The 16,285-nt window shown below is 56.2% G+C and overlaps 1 protein-coding gene across 3 annotated transcripts in view; it reads right to left on the bottom strand.

The window, feature by feature from the left end:
- Nucleotides 1-14,783, bottom strand: part of FOXP4 (forkhead box P4) — a 49,858-nt gene extending 35,075 nt beyond the window's left edge. Inside the window, exon 1 of one of the 3 annotated variants that reach the window (XM_061362977.1) lies at nucleotides 14,561-14,783. The gene's annotated coding sequence lies outside the window, so the exon portion shown is untranslated. Of the gene's footprint in view, nucleotides 1-9,787; nucleotides 9,918-14,560 lie in introns of those variants that run through there. The other 2 variants (XM_061362978.1, XM_061362976.1) reach the window with 2 other exon arrangements.
- Nucleotides 14,784-16,285: the final 1,502 nt, after the last annotated feature.

Below are 16,285 nucleotides of genomic sequence, written 5' to 3' on the forward strand. Positions count from 1 at the left end.
AGGGTGGTTTTACTTCAGAGGGAAGGGGAGGAGACCCCTCTAATGGGAAGGAACCACAGAGGCTACACAAACGGATTGCTAATCCCCATCTCAGGCTCAAAACCACCGCACGGAATGAGTGCTCTGCCTTTTCCTTAAACATGCACCTTTCACGGGACAAAGGGAAACAGAACTACGACGAGGGTAAAGAATCCCCCAACCTTGAGCAGCACCATATGGCAATGAGAGGATATTAATTACTGTTGCTTTTTAATTAACAATTGCTTCATCTGAGCAGTCACATCTCCCTGACACCCCTGACTCGCCGCTAACCTGCGAAGTGCACGCGCCACGCCAAGCCATCAATCCAGTTTTACTGACACCCCCTCCTCGCTGCAAAGAGGCACGATACCAGGGATTGCCAATTAACACCTCCACACTCTCTGATTAGCACAATTAACAGGCTGATGGATGCCCAGAGCTTCCCTGCCAGGGAGAGGGGGCAGATCAGCTCGTTGGGCTGCTGGACATGGCATGCACATGTGCCTAACACGCCTGTGCCATGCTCCCCATGTCCCATGGGAGCACCACGTGTGTGCCGTGCCACAGAGCCCAGCATCGCCATGGAGCCTTCCCAAGCTGAGCAGAAAGAGCAGGATGAGCACAGAGGCAAGTGAGCCGGCGGACTCAAAAGCACAGATCTGCACCCAGGAACACGGGGGCTTCAGGAGCAGGAACAGCAGACGAAGCATTCACACCGGGATCTCTCCCCAAAAGCTCCTGAGGAATCTTGGAGCATCCAGCCCCACCGGAGCGATGCTGCTTCTCCACCCGATTCAGCTCCACAGACAGGAAAACTGAATAGAGCTTTTCAGCCCCCGGGACGCACAGAAACAGGTACAGCCGAGCCCATAAGCTCCTAAGCAGCAGCTTCTCCTATTTTTAACTACCCTCAATACCTTGGTCCTCTGGGGCTCTGTAACTTTGGGCTGCCCTTCGCAGGACCGTGCACAGACACGGCATCATGGGCACCTCCTGCTGCCAGCAGATCCCTGTGCCAATAGCACTGCATGCCCCTCAGCCTCAGCTTCCCCGCATCCAAACCCAAAGAGCTCAAAGGCACCACGCGGGAGGGATGGGGTTGAACAGTGGGAAACACCAGCGGGAAAACGCTTCCCACTCCACATCCCGAGCTGAACAAGTTCCCAACATTGATCCACATTTAGCAAGGTGACAGCACATGTGTATAAGCAGCTCGCTACAGTGATGCTCCAGACGCTTTTTCCACCCTTCCCACTACATCCCACTTCCAAAGCAGTTTTCCAGACCCTGCCTTCCCAGCTCCAGCCCTGCCAGGCCCTGGAGGGGAGCTGTAGGCTGCCTTGCAGCACCGTGAGGGCTCTCCTGCAGGTACCAGCAGATGATGGAGGAGCACGGACCAAGCAAATCCCTCAAAGCCGTTGGAAGTCCAGCGGGATGCTCCTCTGGGAGGCTTGATCCCAGGCACCGGATCTGCTCCGAGCTACAGAAAGTTGAGCAACCTGCCCATCCGGATCCAGCACCGCGAGGCTTTAGGAAGTGGCTGGCTAATCTTAAAAGGCTTTGGCTTGAAGAGAAGCAGCAGCCGGGATTGCTCGGGATTGCTCCGTGAGTGGCTTTTTACCCTTTAATTAACACATAAACACATGGAAATGTGGAAAGGGGATTAAAATACAAGTCTGGAGGAGCTGAAACGAATCTAGAGCATTACTGTAAATTAGAAGAGATTTAAGGAACCAAGGACTGGCTAAGCCTGGGCACTGCTTTAATGGGATCTCACCTCTGGGCACTTTCATCTCCTACTTTCATCTCACTCCCAGCAACTTCTTTGGGAAGAACCAAGCTCCGGGTGCACAGACCTTCACCCTGCAGCAATCCTCACCTACCTGCCCCTGTGCCCTCGCTGCCCTGGCCACGCTCATTTGCTGCTGCACAGAAATCAGGCAAGAATGACCACGGCAAGGCTCTTCTCCCCAAAAGGTTGGTCGTCTCACTCAGACAGCCAGGAATCATGAGCATCACCAATGGGGGAAGCCCCTGGGGACCAAGCCACACCAGTCAGTGCGACATAGCACTATTCCTGCTTGAGTTCTGCCTTTCCAAAACGCATCTTCCTCAGAGCATCCTTCCCTCTGGAGCTCGCACCATGCACCAGCAAGGACACCGCGACCGGAGCATCCTATGGGAGATCCTCCTCCCGGTGCCCACGCCAGCGAACCATCCACACCAGGACACAGAGCATCCCCAGAGCTGCCAACGGCTGGCACGGCTCCCGTTCCCTGCCAAGCTGCAAGGAAAATGAAACCAGCATGAAGGGGGGGCTGGCTGGACACAGGCTGGGCACGTGCCGGGGCTGCTCCATCCTGCTCCATCCATCCCATTCCATCCGCCCATCTCCATCCTGCGCTTCCCTCGCTGTGCTCTTGAAAAGATTAAAAAGAGCCCCACTCCATCTCATTAGGAAAATAAACACAAGAGCCGTCTAAGTGTCTAATTAAGCTTCTAATTAGTCCCTGCTTGTTACTAATGCAAATTAGATTACGCTGCTTAACTACAGCATGTCCACAACACCCTTGTTAATTGCGGCCTTTTGAAATTAAATTACTCCCTAATTAGCATATCAAAGCCATTGATTCGGAGCCAGGGAAGACAGGGCAGGAGGAAGCAAACGCCAAGTTTTGTTAATCAGGGATGTCTAATTAAATAGTGACGTGGAGCACGGGGGGCTCCAGCCCCGCTGCTCGGGAGCTGCATCAGGGGACCCCGAGGGGCAGCACCCGGTGGTGCAGGTTGTGGTGCACTGCTGCTGTGCTGGAGCATCCCGCAGGTCTGGTACCCAACGCCCGATGGATGCAGCTGTAGCAGGGCAGAGCCTGAGCCCTGGGAAGCCCACGTGGACTCCAATTTCCCATCACCCAAAACCTGGCTTTCCTTCTGTCCAGCGTGTGCCAAATGGGAATTCAATGGAAAAAGGTCCCGAAGCACAGACACAGCCCTGCAGGCCCCTGGGCTCATGGGGCAGGCTCTCAAGACACCTGTAGAGCAGCCCCAAACCCTCACAACCTACACGCAGGAGGCACCCAAGTGAGCACAGGCCGCAGCATCCCTGACCTGCAGGACACCTCATCCCCTCACCACAATGGGGTGGGATGGATGGGGCAGGCACAGCACAGGGGGGATGCCCGCACTGATGGCACCAAGTCAGGACTTGCTCAAGGCACCATCTGTGGGGAGTCTACAGAGAAACCCCATGTACATCCCTCACCCCAGCATCCCGCAGGCACCAACAGCACCCAACACAGACCCTTTCTCCATAGGAAACAAAACCAGTTCCCTACCGGAGCAGGGATGCCCTCGGCACTCACCGGAGTCATCCCCGAGCCTCCAACCCCAAATTCACAACGGGACATAAATAACAGAGGCACTAAAGAAGAGACTCAACCTAAAAGCAACCAGGTAGCTCACGCCAAAGAGAGCAGGAACGAAGCGCACGCCTGGTTTTCAAGCGATTCAAATCACTTCCTGAATGACCCAGTTCTTGAAACGTTCCAACTTGTCCTCTCTTTTTTTTGGTTAAAAGAAGTGGGAAAAGGAAAAAAGAAAATAAAGGGACGGAGATTGGAAAAGTTTAATAGAGGGAGAAACAGTCTATTGAAAGAAGCAAGGCAGGCAGAGCCCGTCTCGAGGGAAGAGCTGCAGTATTAAAGAAAGGAAAATCGCTTCCCCGGCTGCCGGAGAATAGAGCAGCTCCACGAGCAGGAGCTGTGAGCTTTTAATTGAAAAGAGGGAGATTCAAATGAAACATCCAATATCCCCCGTGAAAGAAAGGAAGAAAGACGGACGCTGGCCGCTTTGCGACGCACGAGATTGCTGAAGCCCCAACTTTCTTCCCCCCCCTTCCCTTCCCGACTCGGAAGTTATAGGAAAGAGGGATGAGAGAAAGGAAGGGGGAAAAAAGGGTCTTTCATACAGAGGAACTCGAGGGAATGGGGGAGGAGGGTGGGAAGAGAGAGCAAGTTTTATTCATTTATTTTATGTAATGAGTAAAAATAATATATATATATAAAAAAAGAGTTGGACAATGTCAGTGTTTGGAAGCAGCAGAACGGAGAGGAGAGGGGGGGAAAGCAAGTAAGAACAGAAGGGCCAGCTCCAACCACCCGCCGCACGAGCCTCTCTCCCAACGAGATTCAATTAATTGATAACAAGAGGCATCAAATTAATTTTTCAAGGATGTTAGATTTTGATGAAGGGAAAAAAAAAAAATCTCTCTGATTTTAATCGGGGCGGCGTTTAAAAGGCATAAATGAATATCCCTTTCTAATCATCTGAGGCGCCGGGGAAGCACCAAGCGGTTAACGGGGAAATTCAAATCGTTTAATTAGGAGGGGGGGTTTGGGGGGGTCTCAATGCAGGGGGGGGAATGGGGGGGTTCTGCTTGTGAAGAGCTTTGTGAAGGAATTATTTTAAAGTCATTTCTTTCAAGCATCTTTGGGTCTCTCCCCCCCCATCGCACTCGTGACAACGCATCTCGGAGGTTCTCTCTTTTGAATAGAGACCGTGCCCCATCACAATCTAATTAACAAAGATGGTAATGAACAGGGTGGGGGAAAATCCATGGAGAAGTAAAAGATTCCTCCAAACTCCCAGGAAAAGAATGAGAAAAGAAACCCACAGGAGGAAGGACGTGAGATTCCCCCAAACTCACTGCCGAGAGCCGCTCCGTGCTTCCATATGGGATACGGGGTATGGAGACGTGGCGCTTCCAGCAGCCCCCTCCCAAACCCTACCACAGTCATTACATGCACCTCACACTGCTGGTGTGGAGCGGATGCTCCGAGAGCCAAGCAGAGTCCAAGCCCAAAAGCAGGGATCAGCACAGTGCAAGGACCGTGGTGCTGTTGCTGCAAGCTCACACGCTGCTGCACAGCCTGTGGCCATCACCCTGGCATCACTCCACATGGTGCCAGCCACCGTGTCCATCCCTGCCAGCATCACACCAGTGCTTCCCCAAGGCTCCTCCAGCATATCATAGCTCACGGTTATGTCTCTGCCCGCATGCCCAGCTCACCCCGTTATTTTACACCCCATCAGTAACACACACAACACGGCTACGTGCCCATGGTGCACATCTCACCCAGCCTTCCTGCTGCAGCAGAGCCCCGAGCCCATCCAGGGCACACACAAAATCTCCATCCCTTTTACATGCAGACAACCCCAACACGGTCCCATGCTCCTGGGTATCCCTCCTACCAGAGCCTCGGTCACCCAAGGAAGAGCAGGGCTCATCCTCTTGGATAGAGCGATGAAGGACATCGCCGCACAGAAGCTGAGGAAGAGGAGGGCTGAAGGGAAGCATCCTGATGTGCCCACTGCACCCAGCAGCCCTGGGAATGGCAAAGGTAGCACCGGAGCGGAGGAAGGCTCTGGGCAGGGGTGTGTATGGAGGAAGCTCCTAAAATCAACACCAAGCTGCAGGAGCTCCCCCTGCCCTGGCCCTTGATCCCATCAGGGGCGGCTGCCAAGGGTGAGAGCAGAGTTGGGGAGGAAGAGAATGACCTGGAGCAATAGAGGGACAACCTGGACCAGGACGAGGAGCAATGGCAGAGCCACCAGCACTGGGAATACGAGCTCCCATGTCAGACCCGAGAGGAATTTTCCAGCTGAGTTTGTGTGAAGTCAGATGGGAGGATGCAAAAAGTCTCTTCTGGCCTTTAAATAATCCAGAAGGGAGGAAAAGAAGTCCCGGTGCCTACGGAACAGGAGGGAGGAACTCGGATGCCACAAGTTTTCCCAGACTCCGTCGTGTTTGTGCAAAAATTCATCCAGAAAACGCTCTGTTTAATGCGCTCCCTGCTGCACACTGATGCCCTCCATCACAAATCCCATTTTTATGCAGGAAGAGGCTTGGTTTCCATCCAGAAATTATGCTGCTCACGAGGAGGGAGAAGAAGAAAGGCGGTGGGGGGGAGAACTATCCTTGGGCATTTTCAAACTCCTGGTCTGAAGTCCATTATTTTGCATCCAAATCAGAGGCAAGCATGACCCGAGGCCGGCTCCGTCTCACAGCCACCGCCGGAGCAGCACTTCCAAACATCCTTCCTCATCTGATTCCTGCACAGCTCGGCTCCATCTCACATGGACTCACCATCTCCTGCTCTGCCCCGGCATCGCAGCCGCACACACAACCAGCCCTGCGCAGAGCAGCGACTGGAATAACATCAGCGATTTTTCCAGGGCTTTCTTAAAAGCTGGGAAGCAGCACCCCCAGCAGAGGAACTGGGCTGTCCTGGGGTCTTGCACTGGGAATGGTGATGGGTGGCTGCGGGCAGGGATTGGGAAGGTGCATTCAACTTTTTAGGGCGCTTGGGATGAGAGCAAGGCTCAGGGGAGAGGCACGGAGCATCCCTCCGGCCAGGGGAAGCGTTTCCCTACACAGACCTGTGTTGAAGCCAGAAGATCACCGGGGTCCCCCGTGCTGCTCCTCTGTGTGAGCTGGATGAGCCGTGTTCAGCTGCCACATCCTCTTCCAGGGAAGAGCATCCTCCTCCAGCACCCTCCACCGGGTGACACTGCCCAGTGCAAGATGCAGCAAGAGCTTCTCCCCTGCATTCCTGGAGCGCACTCCATGGTTTCAGCATCCCTCTGGACCGCTTGGCAACACGGGAGGGTGATCCGGTCCCGCAGCATCACTCTGGTGTCACCCACGGCATTCCCAGGTCATGCCAATCCAGACTCCTGAGCCCTGGGCATCCTGAGCTCAGCCCTTGCACATAAGGATGCAGCATCTTCCCAAACTGGGCAGCACATCCCTCCTTCATGGATTGGAACAGAGCAATGGGAGCATGAAGTAAACTGCGGTGATCTGTACTGAGGTGGCCAAGGAAGCCACCGACACCTTCCCGCTGGTGTGGGACAGAGCACAGAGCAAATCCACAGATTTCTACTGCTCCTGAGGGGGCCGATGCATCCTCCCTGCAAAGCACCCCTGGAAATTGTGCACTTTTCCTCCCCCTATCCCTCTTCAAAATAATCCTTGCTCTTTACAATCCCAGTTTATGATTCACCCCTTGCAAGCTCCAACATCCCGCACCTCGCCCAGCCCACAGCTCCGGCTGCCAAGTCCCAGAGGCCCTGAGAGCACCCATGGGTGCTGGGCCAGGAAGGGCCTCATGGCACTCAGTGCCCAGTTGTCTCCTGATGTGCCCACTCACCGCTGGCTGATGGGAGCCACAGCAGCACCCTGAGCATCTCCTGTATGGGTGCCCAAAGGAAGCGTTGACACAACCCCCCCCATCACTGCACTGGGGCTCCATGCCCCACAGCAGCACCACTCCTCCACAATCAGGTCCCATCATCTTTCTGCATCTCCTGCTCAGACAGGGTCACTGATAACCCTGTCCCAGCAGGAAGTGAGTGCTCCATGACCACTGTCTGCAGGACACAGTGCCATCAGGTCTCCATCACCGGCTGCCCCGGGCAGGGCAGCAACCCAGGGGACATCCCTCTTCCTCCCAGACCAAACCTCATCACATGAGGGTGAGGGAAGGATGTGACACCGGAATGTAGCATCCGGACACAGCCGGGTCACCAACTCTCCCAGGGACGTGACCCGTGAGCCCCTGGTACCTGCCCCAGCACAGACCATTGCCAGGTAACTTAGAACACCAATTATGATTTTAAACCTCAGGCTAAAACCAGCATCTGCCCATTCCCAGCCCCAGGAATTCCCAGAGCATTTGTATCTGTGACAGCAAGGACCAGCACAGATCTCCACTGCGTTTAGAAGGACCAATCCTGCAATGAAAGGAGCTGCGTGTCCCCAAGGTTCTGTGCCCACAGCAGCCCAAATCCACAGCAAGAGATTCAGCAGCACTGATGCTCCCCACTGCGGCATCCGCTGCTCCAGTGCAATGGGGACACGAGTGACCTGCCCCAAAGCCACCACCAACACCCAAACGAGCCCCCTCGCCTGTTAAACTTCATCTTGTTGCATTTCTAAACAGATTTGGCCTTTTCAGCAGGGTCTTTTCAAGCCACCAGCTCTATGAGCCAGGGGAATCGCTTTGGCACTGCTTCTGCCCAGCCACACAAGCAGCGATGCCCGTGTCGGCACTGATGCAACACCCCCGTGGTACAGGATCTGCACATGGGGATGCTCTGACAGCCCCAAAGTTCAACCAAGCTCCACTTCCCAAGGAAAGGGACATTTGTTCAGGGCTCAAGCCCACCAGCACCAACAGGAAGACTTCAATGGATTTTGAAACAGGCCCTAAAAGCAGGCTGTGCCATGAGAGGTACAGACAAAACCTGGTTTAAAAGCAGCAGCACAAATAACCTGAATAGAGCTGTGCTGACCCTGACCTGCATCTGGAGAGTCTCGAGCATCCTTCCAGGCAGGCAGAGCCGGCCCCAGGGGTCCCCATCCTGCTGCCAGGACAAGCAAAGGAGCCAGGGAACCTCAGACCCAGATTTCAGCACAAACCTCCCAGCAAGAGAGATGAAACAAACCTGGCACCACACCAGAAGCTCCCAGGACAGAGGGGACCCCACATCCCCTCGCAAAGCATCAGCATCGCCCCAACACAAATGCTTTTGGTGTTTCATCCGCTTCACACCTTTAGTGGGGAGCAACCAGGCCCCCTGCCAGCAGCACCTTACAAACCCACCACCCGGTCCAGGGGGCAGAGGAACAGGATGGGACCCACTGGGGCAGGAGAAGGCACAAGTGCCCCAGACTGCGGGTGCTGAGAGGCTGAGACAAATGGGGAGCGATGGGATGCGCAGCAGCAGCAGCAGCACCAACATCCTCCTCCTCCTCCAGCACCACATTTCCCCACGCAGCAGGGCACAAACGCCTCTTTTGTTTTCCAAATGAGGAACCCTGTCGATTTTGAGGTTTTAATTCATTAACAGCGAATATGTGGGCCAGCCCCGCTTCCCAAATCCTGCGCCAGCAGAGCCGAAGCCAGAGCAGCATAAGCAGGAGACGGGGATACCCCTCCCTGCCCATGGCACAAACCCCATCCCATGGCAGACATCCACAGTAAAAGTGGCACTGCTCTGGTCGGGAAGCGACGTCGCTGTGTGGAAAGCAGCTTGGAGAGCAAAAGGAGAAAGTGCAAATCCTTTGGGAACAGCCCAGGAGAAGGGCAAAGCTGGAGACAGCGCTTCCCAAGAGCACAGCCTCACCCCCACCAGAACCCATCGGCAACACCAGGTTTGTGCAGCTATACCCGGCACAGCATCATTTCAAACCCCACATTTCCTGACACTCTCCCTCTGTCCCCCACCCCTCAATTTCTCTCCTCTTTCCATTTTTAACAGGCCAACCCATGCCTAAGAGCAGGCAGTTTTGGGATGAGCTTCGCCAGCCCTTGCAAAAGGGCCCCTGCAGGGTTCAGGGACAGTCCTGCATCCAGCAGCATCCTCCCAGCAGCACCCAGTACCGCGTGGCCAAAGCGGGATCATTCGTGCTGGAAACCCCATCCCACAGTGGCCAAGCCTAGGAATGTGCTGTGATCCTGGCACATGATGGTGGCACTCAACCGAGCCGTGAGCTCAAGCACAGAGGGATCTGTGCTCTGAGTCAATGGGCAAAGTGATGGGCTACTAATTCCCAGTAAGAAGCCGCAGGGAACAACTCACAAGGAGAAAACTGAAGTCAAGAGAACACCAGAAGGAGGAAAAGCTCCTGAACAAACGGATCCCACCACATCCTTTGCTTGCAAACAGGTTCTGGCCTTGTATTCTGCATTGAGCAACCTACCTCCATCCTTCCTCCACTGTCCCTCTTTCCTAAGGCTGAAGACATCTCTTCCCAAGCCCGTGACAGCTTCTTCTAGGTGGTCCCCATCCAGATCTTGCAACAGGAGGACAAATACAGGAGCATCCCCAGCTTGCAGACTCACAATAAGCAGGCAGGCAGAAAGTCACTCACCTAAAATCTACTTTGTGGAATAAACCATGCCTGGGAGGAAGCAAGTGAAGGGTTCAGAGTCAGGCTGCAGCACGATGCTCGGCTGGCCCTGCCCGGCACTGCTGGGGTTTTTATGCCTTTCTTTTATGCCTTTATTAGCCTCAGTACAGCTAAATCCCCCCGGATAAACCCAGCGACCTGGCAGAGGTGTGTTGAAATAAGATGTTTCAACACCCCCCGCTCTGGGTGAGCGGCTCATCCCGGCTGATCCCGATCCCGTGTTTGCTTAGACGGGAGCATCGGTGCCTGAGCAAAGACACCCCCAGGACGGCATCTCATGAGTTGCCCACCAGCCGCACAACACACACAACATGTCCCCATCAGCTGAGGCTCCCCTGCTTCCCATCAGCATCAGTGCCCCCATTCCCATCACCAGCTCCCCATCAACACCGGTCGCACCAAGGTTTGCCAATGAGGCAGAACAAACACTTTCCCAATCCCCTCCAAGCCAACCCCCCCCACCCCAGGAGCTTTTCCTCCTTTGGCACCTTAAACAGAAACGTTTCCTCGCACTTTTCCATGGTCTGGAACACGATCTCCCAAAGAACAGTTTTATTACAGCACCTTTGGCTGCTGACAAACGCCCCGGAGCCCGCAGCTGAGCCGGCACCGGGTGAAATCCCCTCCCGCAGCCACGCTCCACTCCCTGCTTCGCTACAAAACAAGGATGTTTTTGCTGCTCATCCGGACCCACAGGAGGAGCGTTCCCACCGACACAACACAACGCTATAGACTTAGAGCCAACTTGCCAGGGCACGAGCCGGTGGCGAACGTTAACCAGGGCTAGGAGACACCGACAGACACCGACAGCAGGTTCCTTCGCCCCAGCGCAGCGCTCCACAGAGCCGCTGCAAACACAGCCTCTGCTTGTCCTATTCCTTAAAAAACACAAGGAGAAAGGATCCCGACTCCCAGTGCCCATCCGCACACACAGAACTCCCTTGCCCGGGTACCACGTCCCGTTACAGCCTCGGCACAAGGCATCGGAATCCCTTAATGCCTCCCGTCCAGCTCCATTCCCAGATCTCATCTCTCCTCCAGCAGGATCTTTATAGAGTAAAACCTGTTGGGTTGTGTTCTCCTCAGCAGCACCACGCTTCCCATCTCCGAAGGGAGCAGCTCTCCTCCTTCTCCGTTTTCGCCTCTCGGTTCTTCCCTTTCCCAGTGCCATTCCCCAGTTCAGTCGCAGGCAGCACCATCACCACCAACGCATTTTATCACCGAGATTTGCAACTGACAAAAGGGTTTGAATTAACAAAAGTTAAAACCCCCATGCTCGAGCAGTAGCTTTGATGCATTTTATACAACAAACAATTGCGGGTGAGGGGGGGAATAAAACACTAGGAAGTTTCTCAAGCTGTGCCCAGCCCCATCTTGATCTACAAGTTCTATTTGACTTTAAAAGGTGCAGCGCAGGGAGCAGGGGGAGGTTTTGCAAGAGGCTAACACGGGTGCGAGTCCTTCCCCATGGAAGAGCTTCACCCTGCAGCCGCTGTCACAGCCCTGGGTTGTTCTCAACATCTACCCCTGTGCTTTCCGTGAGCGCATCACGGGCTCCAGTGGCACACGGAGGGGTTTTACCTCCGCCGAGGGGAACACGCAGCTTTCCGAGTGCATCTGTGGTTTTGATGCCCCCCATTTCTCCTTCCCACTAACGCAGCTCATTGCTCCACATGAAGATGCCCACAGAGCATCCCACCGGGGCAGCACCGAGCTCCCAGTGCACCCAGTAACTCCCGCGGCGGTGCCGGAGGAGCTGGAAATCAAAGAGGACGGGACAGGAAATTTCAAGTTTCCACTTCCAGCAGCAGCAGGTGACGGCGAGGCCACAGCGGGAACACCCGGATAAACCCCGGGATAAACCCTGATGCCCACCGGGGAGATGGGGGCTGCAAGCATCCCCTTGAGACCCCCGCAAACCACCTGCCAGCTCCAACCCGGGGGCTCTCCCAGGCTCCCAAACCAAGGGGATAAACGGCCCCAGCTCCCTTCTCCATGCATGAAGAGAATTCCCCCAAGTATTCCCAGCTACAGACCCCACTCGGCAGTGGGAAAACACGAGGCAAAGAGCCATAAACGGGTGTTACTTTAAAAGGAGCAAGAAGAAAAGCCGGGACCCCCAGGCTCTCCCGCCTTTCTCCGCTTGGAAGAATTAACCCAGTGCCGGCCGGGGCACAGCTCCCCCCCACCTTGTGCTACAAAGGCAACCCCAGCTCCGCACCTCTCCCCCTTCCGCCTGCCCCACAAAAGAGGAAAAAGGGGGGAGGGAGGAGTAAGAAATAAAAGGAAAGCAAACCCTGAAAGGCAGCCCCGAACCCCCCCAGCGAGACCCAGCGCAGCTCCAGCATCCCCCAGCTCCAGCATCCCCCTCTCCGGCGCAGAGAAGAAAAGCTCCCGGACTCCAGGGCAGCAACTTCACAAGCGAGTGCACTCGCATTCCTGCCGGGTTACTGGGAGAGAAAAGGGCGAGGGCCCGACTGGATGTTTGAGTGTCACTTCATTTTATACACTGCACAGATTTGTTTGTAACGGGCCCTGCTCTTCCCTTCCCAAACCGGGACGTAAAACCTATGGATACCCAACTATCGGGGATGGGGCTAAGGCTGGACACGGCATTTACTGATATTTCCTATGTTATTTGGGGGGGGTCTGTGTATCAACCCCCTCCTCCAACAGCAACTTTAATCCATTTCATTCCCTTTTCCCAGCCTTCTACCCACCGGCACACATAGACTGAGCCCCCCCTCCTTCAGCCAGGCATCCTCCATCCCCAATCCAGGGGGTACCTGCCACCCCCAGCCCTGTTGGGCAACACATCCCGGGGTGCCCATGTTAAGGGGGGGATTTTCCACCCCAATCCCGTTCTCCTGCACTTTTTCCCTGCCGCCACCACCGAGTCCAACTTTGCACTGCCAGTTTCTCAGGGGTTTGTGGCAGGAGCGATGCTGGACATGGGAGCAGCCCCCTCCCCACACCAAACATCCCAATGGGAGCTTGGGACAGGGGGGAAAAAGAACACACACCAACCCCCCCCCCAATAACTAATCGATTACTATTAAAAAAGAGCTTAAAACCCCCAAACCAGGAGTATCTGCAACCCGGAGCCTGGACCATTATTTGATCCCCCCCTTTACCCCCTGCTCCTGCCTTTGTGAGGCTTCGCAGCCCTCACAAAGCCTCCCCAGCTCAGCACGGGCACTGCTGCCCCTTCTCCCCCAGTCCCAGCTTGATTTAAGCAACGTGAAGGGGAGGGAAAAAAATTAAACAGGAAAAAATGAAAGGAAAAAACAGGAGGGGGAAAAAGGGAAATTTTTCCCAAATCTGATGATTTTCTCCATCCACCCAGCCCCAGGGGCTCATCGGATTTGTTCTTTTTTTTAGTAGACTTTAAGGTGGAGTGGAAATTCCTATAAATAATGCTAAAAAATAACACTCCATTTAGAGTTGGATTTTCACAAGAGCCCAAGACACCACTACAGTTAATTGGGAATACAGGGAATCGAGGAAGGGGAACCCGAAATCGTGCCGTGCCCGAGCCGCACGCCGGGAATCCAACACCCAGCACGGTGCTGGATGTTCCTCGGGTCAGTTTCTAAACACATAAGAGGAAATCTGACAAAGTAAATCCTGCCTCTGGTTTGGGTTAAAACCAACCCTTTCCATGCAGAAACTGATCAGGTTTTTATCGAATGCCCCACAGCTTTACAGCGCTGGGGTCTCCATCGCTGCTGAACCGGTTCCGAGGGTGGGAAAAGGGAAATCGCCCGGTATCGGCTCGCAGCCGGAGCGATGGGGATGGAGCAGCCCCCGAGGCTCAATTCGGACACGAATTCCTCTTGGACTACGTTAAGAGTAAAAAACCAACCCACCCTGGAGCAAGTTTTCCAAGCGGGCACTTTGCGAGCACCACGGAGCCTGCAGGAGTGCGCTTCCTCCTCCGTGCATTGTTTGCTGGTATTAAAAAGTGCCCAGGAGGGAGAGACGCGGTCCGGGTCGTTTTAAAAGGGGAAAGAAAGGGAGAAAAAGGAACCATTCCCAAATGGAAACAGAAACCCCGATTCCGCTCCACTTGTCCTCTCCGCTGCACACCTCCGAAACGCGCCTGCCAACTCAAACCAGATTTACCACCAAGAAACCTCCGAGCGATCCCGGCCAGCGAGACAGAGGCGCGTTTGTTCATCCCCCGGACAGCGAGATGGAGCCGGGGAGAACAGAAAGGGCCGAACTTTGCGACAAGAAGCGGACACCGGGGTGGGAAGGGGATGGAAGAGGCTGCTCCCGGCTCCACAAGTCGGACGGCGTTAGCCCGAGAATCACTGAACTCCCCGAAGCCGACAGCTCCGTGATCAAACTCCCTCCGAACACGTTATTGTTGCTGCTCTTAGCGGTGGTCGCTGCAGCGGGCTCCTAACCGGTACCGGGCACGGTGTGGAGCTTACAAACCCCCCCCCCCCCCCAAACCCACTGCCCGCAGACAAAGCAGCACCGAAGCCTCCCAAACTTTGCACCGGGCGAACGCAGCGCGGGGCTTCCCGGCCCCGCCACCCCCTCCGGCATCCAAACCTGCAGGGATGGCTCGGGAATATTCTCCAGCTCCATCCGCAGCCGCGCGTCCCGTCCTGCTCTCCCCTCACCTCGCTGCCGGGGTTAGTGCTTACTCCAGGCTCCGCCGAGGATTCCCCAGGAGCGACGCAGGTTCACGGGGACGGCGGCGGCTTCTCCAGCGACCTCAAAACTTAAGGGATGGCTCCCGACTTACTGATTCCTCCCCAAAGGAGGGGATCGCGCCCGCAGCACAGAGCGGCGGGGCTGGGGCTCAGTTAAAATGCGATGGGAGGGAAGAAAAGGGAATAAGGAGGAAAAAAACCCGACCCGAGCGCCCCAAACAACCGGAATTAAAACAAAACTGGTGAAGAGAAAAAGATGGATGGGGGGGGGGAATGGGAAGCCCCAACAAAGGGAGCCCGGGGCGGCAAGCAGGGCCGTGCCCCCCCCCACCTCCCGGTGCGGGGCCCCAGCAGGTCTGGATCCGGCACCGGCAGCGCGAGTTCCCGATGCCCGATTCCCCCCCCCAAACCCCGGCCGCGGGTCCCCGAAACCCCCCCCGCCAGGCGATAAAACCCCCAAGGGGGGGTGGGAGGGGAAGCTGGGACCCCGCGTCGGGACTGCCCCAAGCCCCCCAGGACCCCGCGCCCCGGCCCCGCTCCCTTTGTCCAGGCGCCGCAACAAACTTCCGAGCGCTCCGGGAGCGGAGAACCGGGGTTTATGTGGGGGGGTCCGTGCCCCACACCTGCCGGCGGGGCTGGGGGCACATCCAAGCCCCCCTGGCCGCGGCGTGCGGCGGTGCCGGGGGCTCGCTCTCACCCACCTTGGTCTCGCCGGGGTCCAGCGGCGGGCATGCGGCCGCCCCCCCCCCCCGCTCCGCTCCGCTTCCCCCAAACTTGGACGGGGCGGCGCGGCGGGGCTCAGGAGCGGCGCGCCATGGCTGGGGGGCTCCCGGGCGCCGGCGCCGCCGCCCCTGGCCTGGCGCGCTGCTGGCGGTGCTGGGCGGCGCCGGGCCGAAGCGGGGCGCGGGCAGCCCGGGGCCGGGCCGGGGCCGCGCTCAGGTCCGGCTCGGCGCGGCGGCGGCAGCGGCGCGGGCGCGGCGGCGCGGGGCGGGCACCGGCCCTACCATAGTTCCTCTAAAGCAGGTGCAGCCGCTTTCCCCGCCCGCTCCCCTCCCCTTCCCTTCTCTTCCCTTCCCGGGGCCGCATCCCCCCCCCAACCCCAACCCCTTTGGGTGTGAAGGGAGGCGGTGTCCCCACTCCCAGCATCCCCCCCACCCCGTGCTTTAGCTCATTAACGCCTGCGCTAATTGGTTTCCCCAGGGCGCAGCGCTGCGGATGGAGGGGGGGGGGGGATCGCGGGAGGGAAACTGAGGCACGGGGAGCATCATCCCCCCCAGCGTGCGCCGCTGACCCCAGTGTACACATGGGGATGCCGGCAGCCCCCAGCCCTGTTGCACCCCGAGTTCCCAGGGGAGCTCTTTTGTAGTTTCCATTTTATGGGCAGATAAAAGAGCTTTGAAAATTGGAATGAAAAGTATTCCAACGCACCTGGAGTTTTTATTTTTGGTTGGTTTTTGGTTTTGGTTTTTTTCGCCTATAATTTATTTTTCTACATGAAAACTGTTTTAAAAATGAATCCATTTCTGAATGAAAAGTCTGGATCGGGAATTCCTGTGCCATGGAAAGCAGGTCCCCCCAGCTGCAAGCTCTGCTGGGCCCAGCAAAGACCCCAGTGAAACCA

Source organism: Neopsephotus bourkii, unplaced genomic scaffold, assembly GCF_033783945.1.
Source record: "Neopsephotus bourkii isolate Nb327-2 ecotype Australia unplaced genomic scaffold, CSIRO-AGI_Nbou_v1 NB_1139, whole genome shotgun sequence".
NCBI classification, from domain to species: Eukaryota; Metazoa; Chordata; class Aves; order Psittaciformes; family Psittacidae; genus Neopsephotus; species Neopsephotus bourkii.